At 35.3% G+C, this 12,005-nt stretch overlaps 1 protein-coding gene across 2 annotated transcripts in view; it reads left to right on the forward strand.

Moving 5' to 3' along the window:
• SKAP1 (src kinase associated phosphoprotein 1) overlaps positions 1 to 12,005 on the forward strand; it is a 312,394-nt gene that overhangs the window by 76,168 nt on the left and 224,221 nt on the right. The gene's annotated exons all lie outside the window — the stretch shown is intronic.

Consider the following 12,005-nt stretch of genomic DNA (forward strand, 5'->3'; position numbering starts at 1 on the left):
TGTAAACTTTTTCAATACTTTTTATTATCTTAACTTTGTCAGTGTATTCAATCTCAGTGAACAGAAACCTTTAAGAAATTAAAATTGTGAGAGATAATAGTTTTCAAAAAAAGCGTTGAAATAATAGTTTTCTTAAAATTTTTATTTTTCTACCTCATACTTTTAGTATGTTTCACATCAATACCTGCATTAGGCTTTCTTTAAAAGAGAAGTTGTAAGAAATAAAAACCTTATTTTTTAAGTCTTCTTGACTCTTGTGAGTTAAAGTCAAAGTATTTATCCTCTTGATTTTAATAATGTGATATGGTGTTACTATATATTTCACTGTCCTAAATAAAGCACTTATACCTGAAAACCTAGATTGAGCAGTAGAGAATTATATGTAATAATGTAGCAGTTTGCTTTGCAAAATGTGAAATGCACTATTCAGGGAAAGGCCCTATGGTTCAGGGTTTAACAGATATTAACCAAAATCCACAGGGGGAAGAACGTGAAATTGTGAACGGGCAGAAATGAATGAAACTCTGAGGGTAGCATTAATTACCTAAAGGAGAAATAAAGAATTGGTGTCAGAGTTGTAGTATAATGTTGTGATGAGAAGAGAAAATAATTTAACAGCTTAACATAAGAGACAATGTGAGACTAAAAAGAGAAAGGCCACCAGGCTCACGTGATGGTGGCATTGTGGGCATCTTCTAACACAGGGCGACTTCTACACACCCTTTCTCTCTTCGAGAGAGGGAAGAGGCACAGCAGCCAGGGGGAAAGTTCAAGATTGTTTATTTAGAACAGAAAACTACATTTGCTTCTCAGCAATGCTATGTGTGGTAAAATCTTTGCTCATTTGGAAGGAATTGTAAGGAAAGCTGAAGTAGAAGAGTCTTGCTCTTCCTCATACAGATACTTTTGGGGGGAGTGGGAGAGCGAGTGTCTTTGACTTTGCCCTTTTGATCAAACCATAACTGACTGTAGGCTTCAGAAACCGGTGCTGTGGATGGAAACTAACTGGTTTACATAAGGCACTACAGGGCAATGTAAGATTATGAAAATAGTAAGAATGTGTAAGAAAGAGAACAACTGGCAGAGAAAATTTTAAAAGCCCTGGTAGACTAGGTAATGTTGAGATGGGAGGAAAAAAAGAAATGCTGGCCCTAAACTTTCCTAGCATTTTTATCTGTGCAGGAATATAGTAGTACATAACTCTGAATTTGCCTGCATTCTTTAGGATATTCGGACTATACCAGATCTGGTGCCTGGAAGGAAAATAGTCTTAAGTTATAAAAGATCTCTTATTTGTAGGTTCTTTTAGTAGTGCACAGTTTTAAGAAATAACAGCTTTATCGAGATATAATTCACATACCATAAAGTTCACTCTTTTAAAGTGCACATTAGTGGATTTTCGCATAGTAAAGTATAGCTAGTGTAGTGTGGTACAGTACTGTATTGTATAGTATAGCATAATATGAGTTGTGGGCCCGTCGCCACTATATAATTTCAGAACATTTTCATCACCCCCATAAGAAACCTCATACCCATGCAGAGCCCACACTCTTCATTGCCACATTTTACTGTGTCATTACAGGGTGATGGAGGATTACCAGTAAGATGTGTAGCATCTAGTACGTACCTGGACATAGTAAACAGTAAGAAAACGTAGTTTCTGTTTATAATAATGATATGCTAGTTGGTGATAATTCTTTCCCTCACATTTCCATCCAGGTTTTCTTATTTGCCCCCTGTCAACTTCCTGAAAATATTCATTTTTTAAAAAAGGAAACAGGGAAAATAAAACATGATCAAAAATATATTTAATGTCAAGGAGACATAAATGGAAAGACTCTTTTAATGAGTTTAAATATAATTGAAGAACTTGAAAGAGGCTTTTTATCTGTACCTTATAATAAGATATAAATTGCTTTGATAATTCAAGACATGCTTACTTTAAAAACTTTTTTGCTTGCTTAGTTTTTCTCTTAAAGTTACCAGGAAAAGCCTTTGGAATCTTTGTCATGGAACTTCTATCACTTCAGTAATCAATATCTAAAGGATGATGCCGATCAGCTGTCTAGACAATATCAATTTTGCCTTTAGATTTGATGATAATATCAAACTGATTTCCTTCATTTTGCTTCAGTTTCCTGTTTTATTAAATGAGTTAATTATTGACAATTTTAGTTTAATAGTATAATAAAATGAAATTTTGATTACAAGGTATGTTTATAATTCAAAATTTAGTGCTATAAAAAATCTTCCTGAATATTAGATAGAATTTCCCACACAGTCTTAAAAAAATGGGCTCAGAGTCTTAAAAAAATGATAAAATACTTCAATAAAAATTTAGGAAAGACCATGGGAATATTATAAATACATATAACAACAAAAGTTTTTTGGCCAGTGGTCACTCACATTACATTTGTGATAGTGGTAGATATAGGCCAGTGAAATCTTTTGCTAGCTTGAAAATTCTTTGAGTTTTTGTATCATTGGCATACAGGTTTTTGGAGAAAATTACCCAGTATATTTCAATATGAAAAAATTTCCTCTTGTGAATCTTAAAAATCTCATTTGGAAGTGGGAAAGTAAATTAATGCCTAAAAATACACCTCGGAAAAAGCAAATCATGCAGAGTGAATAAAGAAAATGTTATTATAAAATCATGTTAACTATAAGTTAAAAAGATATTTATGATGGGTACACTGTTTCCCTATATGTAATCCCAGCACTTTCCGAGGAAGAATTGGGAAGATCACTTGAGATCAGGAGTTTAAGATCAGCCTGGGCAAAATAGTGAGACTGTCTTTACCAACCCCCACCCCTGAAATTAGCCATTGTGGTGGTACATGCCTATGGTCCCAGCCACATGGGAAGCTGAGGCAAGAGGATTGCTTGAGCCCAGGAGTTTGAAGCTATAGTGAGCTATGATGATGCCACTGCCCTCCAGCCCCAGGTGACAGAGTGAAACCTGTGAAAAAACAACAACAAAAAAACAAAACAGAAAAAAACCTACCATTAAGTTTTATAGATGAGGAAATGGTCAGGTGTTTTAAAAAGAGCTCTTATTTTGGTACTTGTATTCTGTGATATTTAAAGATAAAGTGGGCTTGGTGCCTGTGGCTCAAGCGGCTAAGGTGCCAGCCACTTACACGTGAGCTGGTAGGTTCGAATCCAGCCCGGGCCTGCCAAACAACAATGACGGCTGCAACCAAAAAATAGCCGGGCGTTGTGGCAGGCGCCTGTGGTCCTGGCTACTTGGGAGGCAGAGGCAGGAGAATTGTTTAAGCCCAGGAGTTGGAGGTTGCTGTGAGCTGTGATGCCACGGCACTCTACCCAGGGCAACAGCTTGAGGCTCTGTCTCCAAAAAAAAAAAAGAATAAATAAATAAATAAAGATAAAGTGATATAATATCTGACCAGTCATTTGGGAGAGAAAAAAGAACAGGGTAGGGAAGGTGTAGATGAAAGGAGATCATCTATAAATTGACACTTGTTGAAGCTGGATGATGCATTCATGGGGGTTTATTATACTGTTTTATCTACTTTTTACATGTTTGAAATTCTCCATAACGCAAGCGGTTCTCAACCTGTGGGTCACAACCTCTTGTAACAATGAAAATATATCCTGCATATCAGATATTTACATTACGATTCATAACAGTCGCAAAATTACAGTTACGAAGTAGCAACGAAAATAATTTTATGGTTGGGGGTCACCACAATATGAGGAACTGTATTAAAGGGTCGCGGCATTAGGAGGCATTAGGAAGGTTGAGAACCACTGCCATAAGGCAAATATAAAATAAAAAGAAATCAGGTTGAAATAGATAAAAAGAAACCCATGATAATTGTTATATTTCTATTGTAAGACTTACATAAGATGCTTTATGTATGTAGATACAAAATACATAGAAGGGTGAACTGTTTTTAAAATTGTTTCAAGTTAATGTTATGTGATAGAAAGAGTCTGAGCTTTGAAATCAGACCTGAGAAATCTAGGCTTCTCTACTTAGAAGTTTTGTGAGCTACAGTAAGTGATGTCACCTCTTGAAGCTTCAGTTTCCTCATCTATAAAATTCCATTAATAATGTTTACTTCACAGTTATAAGTTATAACGAATTATAATGAGATGATAATGCTGCAGGAATGCTTGCCACAAGACAGGTACTTACTAAAGTTGTAACAAATATCATTTTTATGTCTGAAAGTAGGGTTAGGCAAATAAATGCATGTTTGGAACTCTGATAATATAAATTTCAAATATCTTTCAAAAATTCCTTCATTCCAGCTAGCCCTGGTGTTGGGCCATGTTACTCACCATGTATATATTTTTGAGGTTTGTATTTATGGGGTACATATAGAGAATTTTTACTGGTAATTGCTTCAGAGGTTAGATTTATGAGCTTGTTGCTCTATAATGTCTGAGACATGTTGAATGGAAGCACAAATGTTGCTTAACTTCTCGTCCCTTACGATCACATACTGGGAGCATGTAGTTATGACAACTACAAGGAGCAAAACATTAAAGCAGCAAGAAACACCATCTTTACACTAAAAAGAAAGAGGGGGGTTTCCTTTGAAGTTGAAGAGAAGTGTTTTTGAATTAATGGGGTGTACAGTGATTTTACTAAGTTTTATTTATGAAAATACTCTTTGCATTCATGCCAAAAGGTTTTAGCACAGTCATAAGTAGGATTTATACAAAGAAACACAGCCCAAATTTATGATGTGTTTGCAAATGTAAGGAAAAGTCTAAATTTACAATATTTGTAATTTATTGTTAAGTATCTTTCTATCACTATTTCTGGAATGCTAATATTTTATAAACACAAGCGTTGGCTATGAATCTAGAATATCCTAACCTACACTCCTTTTTAAAAAGAAATCTTCCAGCATGTTTTCAATGTCTTTGGGGGACTTAATAAGGGGGAAATGTACGCAGAATACTCTGCCTTTGGCTTTGGCCCAGCCTTTCAGCATCAACATTCTTGACAGCTGGTTTTGTGACTTGACTTCCTTTAGGCATTTCCCACCTTTCTTTATTTGCTACATTTTATACAAATTAATCTGTAGAAAGTGAATACACATACAAACTTTTTTTGAAGTTAATTACTGACTTAGATACCTTTTTAAAATATTGTACTTCCATACATCTACTGGTTGAAGTTTTTTTTTTTTTTTTAGTGGAATACTACATTTTAAAATTAATGCACTAGTTGTTTTGCAACTACTGTCAAAGACAGTAAGTTTTGTTTTATTTTTTTAACAAAAAGACTCACCTTTTTTCTTTTAAAGCAGGGGTGTCCAACCTGGGTCCTGCAGGCCGGCCACATGTTGATTTTTTGAGGACTTTTTTTGCTTATCTATGGTGTTGGAAATAACAAAAAGTATGCATGGGCCTTTTTTTGGTTGTCAGCTTTCATTAGTGTTTATGTATTTAATGTGTGGCTCACGGCAACTTGTGTTCTTCCAATGAAAATAAGAGAAAATTAAAGGTTGAACACACCTGTAAAATAAACATTTTCTAATGTGTATTGAATATTTTTATGTCCTTTCTTACTGTCCTTCCTATTCTGGAGTAGATGATATTGAGTCATAAGAAAAAGAACTGACTTTCATGCAAGTAAAATAAATCATTGGAATCAAATGATACTACCTTCCATATTCCCTACATAATATATAATGTACCAGGATGTTGATTATAGCATTGTTTGGAATAGTAAAGACTACAGACAGCTTAAATGCCTAGCAATAGGGGACTAGTTAAATAAATGATGATGCATCTATTCAATGGAATGCTGTATAGAGTTAAAAAAATGATATGTATATATGTACCGGCAATTTGGAATGTTCTCCAAGGAGTACTTTTAGGTGAAAAAGGCATTTTGGGCCAACAATGTACAGTTTGTGTGTGTGAGTGTGTGCATGTGCACTTATTTTTGTTTGTGTAGGGAATATTTTTTGGAGGATACATATGAATCTATTAACAGTGGTAAACTCTGTTGGGGGATATCAGTATGAATGGATAAAACATTATTGTTTATATCCTTTTTGAATTTTCATCATGTGCACGTATTATTTTTTAATTTAAAAAATTAGTTAATGTAAAAACTGAGATAAATTTATATTGCTGATATGGAGCAATTGCCAAGATAAATGGTTAGGGGAAAAAAGCGGGGCCAGACACGGGCTCATGCCTAGAATCCTAGCACTTTGGGAGACCAAGGCAAGAAGATTGCTTGAGGCCAGGAGTTCATGACCAGCCTGGACAATATAGTAAGACCCCACCTATAATTTTTTTTTTTTTTTTAATTATCTGTGTGTGATGGTGTGCATCTGTAGTCCTACCTACTTGGGAGGCTTGGATGGGAGAATTGCTAAATTCTAGGTGTTCTAGGTTACAGTGAGCTATGATCATGCTAGTGTACTCCAACCCGGGCAACAGTACAGAACAAACGCTACCATTTGTTAAAAGGGGGGGAGGGAAGCTGTATGCTGCACACACAGAGACATTTGTTGTATTTAGATAGAAAATTCATAGAACACCCAAGAGACCTCACAATGGTTGCCTTGAGAGAAGGACCAAGAGAAGGGAGGGGAGATAAACTTTATTATAATGTTCAAATATTTTGTTCTGGCTGTGATTAACTTTTTTTATTTAATAAAGAAACTTACAAAAAACAAAACCTTGACTTAATGTGGTAATGCTCTTTTTCAGTAGAATTATGGTTTAGGGCCAGGCACGGTGGCTCATGCCTGAATCCTAGCACTCTGGGAGGCTGAGGTGGGTGGATTACCTGAGCTCACAGGTTTGAGACCAGCCTGAGCAAGAGCCAGACCCCATCTCTAAAAATAGCTGGGCATTGTGGTGGGCGCCTGCAGTCCCAGCTAATGGGGAGGCTGAGACAGGAGAAATGCTTGAGCTCCAGAGTTTGCGATTGCTGTGAGCTATATTGCCAGGGCACTCTACCAAGGGCAACAAGTGAGACTCTGTTTCAACAACAACAAAATGATAGAATCATGGTTTAGTAGTTTCTTATCCATTCAAGTTTTCCCTTGTTATTTATTTTTAAATATGAACATATTTATGTCCATAATATATGGACAAGGCCCTAATAATAGTATAAAATAGCGTTCTCTGTCGTTTAATGTTTGAGAGCCAGCAGCACAGATAGACATGTTGCGCTGACATATCACTTAAAATTGAATTTTAAAATAAATAGTAAAGTAGTATTATATAATTCCCATGATAACTGATAATGAAAACCTTTTCTTACCCGATCTCAGTCTTTCTAAAAGTTCATAGAACTTCTCTAATTTTTGTCTTCATTGAAATGGAAAGGAAAAGCAAATGATTGATAAATTAATGACTGCTCTAAGTTTATTACTGAAAAAAATTTTTGTTGGGCAAAAAACGACTTTTAAACTATTTCTCTTAGATCATGTTATACCTGGGCCAACACAGAAAATCAGGTGAGAAGTACAGTTTCTGAACACAGGATTTTGACATAAGAATTAACATTCATCAGAAATTCTACTTATAAAAAATTGTCATGTTCTGAATGCAAAACATTGAGAGAAAAGTGTAGTTCATTGGAATATAAGCTTTTGTGTTTCTCCTGCTTAAAACCTTTTTCATATCTTTGGAGCCTCAAATTAACCTGAAATAAAAAAATATATAAGAATAAAAACAAAAACCTTTTTTTTTTGTGAGTAAGTGGGACAAAGCCTTTAAACTTGAAACTCGGTGAATTTGCTTGATACTTGGAGATTAAATAATGTAAGGGGTGGACCCAATTACATTGCTTTTCTTTCTTTATTTTTTTACATTGCTTTTCATTATGCTTCTCAACAACATGTAACTTCTCTTAGAAACTTGTTTACCAGGATGGCTGAAGTATCACTAACATGGGAAAGGGACTGCTTAGTTATAGGCAAGGGGATTTGTATGATGTGTAAAATAAACTTTCAGTTACTGCTGACTCTTATGAGCCAAATAGTGGAAGAACCAGTCTTGTGAACCCTATCTGTCCTTGTTAGCTGGTGTGAATTTAACACACACTTGCAAGCCTGGAAAAGTTCTGGGTCATGATTCATCTCTAAAAGGTATCTTCCTGAATTTAAAAGGTGATACCAGGCCAGGCATGGTGACTCATGCTTGTAATCCTAGCACTCTGGGAGGTTGAGGCAGTGGATTGCTTGAGCTCCCAAGTTTGAGACCAGCCTGAGCAAGAGTGAGACCCTGACTCTACTAGAAATAGAAAAACTAGCCAGGCATTGTGGTGCAAACCTGTAGTTTCAGCTACAGAGGCATGAGAATCGCTTGAACCCAGGAGTCTGAGGTTGCTGTGAACTAGGCTGACGCCATGGCACTCTATTCTGAGTGGCAGAGTGAGACTCTAAATAAATAAATAAACAGTGCCGCTTACCCTTAAGATTTGTGCACATTGTGTTAGTGATACCTCGATAGAAAAAGAAAACTAAAATTTTAAAATGAGGAGATACTCTTCTATGTGGAACTTCTGTTCTAGAGGACCAAATATTGAACTGAATTGTTGAGAGTGAGAGGTTTTGGCCCTTCACAATGGTAATATTTACATGTTGATGAATATACAAATGGGAATCCCTGTTTGGAATCTGGTGAGGAATGGGGAGTCCAGATCTTATCACCCTTGGTCATTACAGCTTTTAGGAGATCTGTTACTCACAAAGAAAACTCACCCTTTCCTCCGGATGTTAAATATTGATTCACATTTTTAGGCCTACTAATCTTATCCATAATCCATTCTTTTTCATGTATTGTTTTATTTTTACCCCTTGGACTTTTGTAAGTTATATACTTCATTCTTTTTTTTAGCAAAAGATATTATAATCCAACCAGCCTTATAGTGTCTCTCAAGGAGTTTCTCAAGGAATGTTGGTCTACCAACTGGGGGATAATAGATCCTAGAATGCATCAGGATTATAAATGGGGGCCAAGATCTACTACCATTTGTTGTTTGGGAGAATAGAATGAGAAAAATGAGAAGAGAAAGCAAGCTGAACCACTAGCAATAAAAATGCTATATTTATGTGGCATTGTATATTTTTCCAAAGACTCTAAGATTTAAAGCATATTATGCCAGGGGGGAAAAAAAACCCACATTCTTTAACCAAACCAGGTGAAAGTGATATTTTGGTATGGAACATGTTCATTTTCTGTGACACAAGGTCAAAATACCCTGGATCCAACAGAGTCAAACAGAAAGTGCTAGAAAAAAAATTCAGTATATTGATCCAACTAAGCCTGAAGTAGATGTATTAAATTTTGTAAGCAGAAAGTGAGATTTAAAAAAATCACTACAATTTTACTACTATCATAAATTTGAACTCTGAATTGGGCCACTTCCTTTTTGACCCAAATCATTGACTACATTTGGTCTGGCAGTTCTGGTCTCCATACCTAACCTAACTATTGCTCTTACCGCTAAAAGAGTAATTTATACTTTTGATTATAGATTTGCTTTACTGAAGTAAAAAATGCTAATTAGTAATACATACCATGAATTCAAGACATTGGCTATCATTCAGTATGTTTTGCTATTGAGTAATGATTGTGATTTATTAAGCATGCAGATTTGGAGACTGTACAGCTCAGTGGATTAGAACAAGAGCTTAGTAATCAGACAAGGTGTGGTCAAAGTCTGGCTGTCCCACTTATGAGTCACTTATGTGACTTTGGGTAAGTTATTTAATCTCTGTCTCAATTTCATTTCCATCTTCAGGATAATAATATATCACAGAATTCTTTTGAGGATTAAATGAGATAGCACATTAAAAGCCTTGACCCAGAGCTTGTACCCAGTAAAAATTCAGCAAGCTATTTTATTTTTATTATCTTAGCTGACCTACTCTTGTATGTCAAAACATTCTGAAAATCCAGTTGAATAGCTTTCTAATAAGAATTATGGGAGTCCTTAATACAGTGGTCCAAAGAAAACAGAACTATGAACCAACAATTCCAGGTTGTGATCGCCTGGTTGCCATATGATAAATGCATTAGTTCTACAATATATTTATTCACATACTACCAAATACGTAGGTTAATATGCTTTGAATTCTGTCAAAATCTCATTACTATTGAAAATATTCCAACTCAGCAGGTTTCATTTTAGTGCCAGTTGAACAATACCAGTGGTAGATGGAATGTGTTAGTGTGAAGCCAGAATGATTGCTGACAGGCTGTAATTTGCTTTATGAAGTGTGTATTGTCACATATACAATTATCTGGTTTATATTTGTTGCTGCTGCCCCTCCAGTTTGTTAATATCGAGGAGTTATGCCTTTATGTGAATTCTAAGAAGGGTTAAAAATCTCAGCGTTTTGGCAGGTGGGGAGGAACAGAAGGCTTTACACAGTAGCTACTTTTTCTCTTATTCTTTCTTTTTTTTTTAAGCACTGGGACCATGCTACACACTACAGCTCGCCCTACTGGTCAACATGAAAAACTGCATTGCAAAGGAGCATTTTCTTGAAGGAGGGAGAAAAAAACTTTCAATTGTCTCCCACAGGCATTTTCCTGTTCAATCCACTTTGACAGATGCAGTTCATTCTGAGAATATGATTAAGCCGTGTTGCTCTTTCGGTTGTTGAACTCACAGGTGTTGTTATAGCGATTATCCTATGAGTGTCTAATCAATTTGGTTTCATTTCTGATCATTTTTTAAATGTGCTACTCTCCACAAATGTTATCTCTAACTAGTCTTAAGAAGCTGTTATTCTTAGTATGATTATGTAGTTAGCAAACAATATCCTAAGCTAAAAAACAATCTTTGAGGCTCAACTTATTTCTTGTACATTCAAGATCTAGTTGAAGCAACTTCTTAAAAGAAATGATAAATGGAAGCTTTCTTTACCTGACCTGTCATTTGTTCTGTAAGCTTAATGACATTCAGTACTATTACATTCACTGCTAGGGCCTTGGAGGGGGAAGGGAATATTTATACATTGAGTTATGGACAGATGTAGGAGGGAAAAAAAGGGAGATGGAAGTCAGACTGTATAGAACAGAGAAGAATTTGAGACCTTCACTCTACATGGGATTGATCACAAGAACTAACCACGCAGATCAAAATGGATATTTAAAAATTGGTGAAGCCTCTAAGATGTTCTGTGGAAAACATCATACATTTTCTTACGCATGAGTATGTGCAAAATGGTGTGTAATTTATAATGGAAATGTTGACAGAATTTTAGCTTTGGTGCTGCAAATGTGCTCTATAATATATTCACATATGAGTAACATTCCACATAGATAGTCACATTTGTCCCAACATATTTCTTTAGTTGGTGTGAGATTCAATAACTTAGGTGAATGGTTGTAATAAGGAATAATAAGCTGCAGTTTTGCTAATCTTACTATAGTTCAGCTTTGGGAGCTGCATTATTATTAAATTGGTTCATGAAAATCTGGCGATATTAATTCTATCAAGCATGAAAACTAACTGGATTTGGATCAGGGAGCTTTATTTATAGCATTTTACTAAGGATTTATTAGTTTAAAGAGGGAGCTGTGTGTCTCATGGGCTCTTAAATATTAAATAGAGTAGGAAGTTGTATGTTCCTTTCCAATAGCAACAGCAGTTATAACAAAAAATAAATTCAGACAATTTTACATTAATTTCAATTTCCTCATGTTATCCAAAGATACTTGGTGATGCCATGGAAAACCTTAGAAAGTATTTAACTACACCATATAAACAAACAGTTGAGTGCAGATGTGAGTAGAGTCTTTATAATATAGCTTACGGTTAATTAGAAGGGAAATAAAAGCTGATGAAAAATTGAGCCTTTACACATTGAATAAGCAAACACATACTGCTATGTTTTATCTATTGTTTTTCTCATAGTTTGGATTTTTTTAAATCCTTTAAACGGTTCTCTTTTTTCATTTATTTCTTATTTCTTTGGTAAAATTGTTGTTATGGCCTGTTTTTATCCCTAAATAGTACCTGCAAGTTTGGGACTAGACAA

Source organism: Nycticebus coucang, chromosome 18 (genome assembly GCF_027406575.1).
Source record: "Nycticebus coucang isolate mNycCou1 chromosome 18, mNycCou1.pri, whole genome shotgun sequence".
In the NCBI taxonomy this organism is placed as follows: domain Eukaryota; kingdom Metazoa; phylum Chordata; class Mammalia; order Primates; family Lorisidae; genus Nycticebus; species Nycticebus coucang.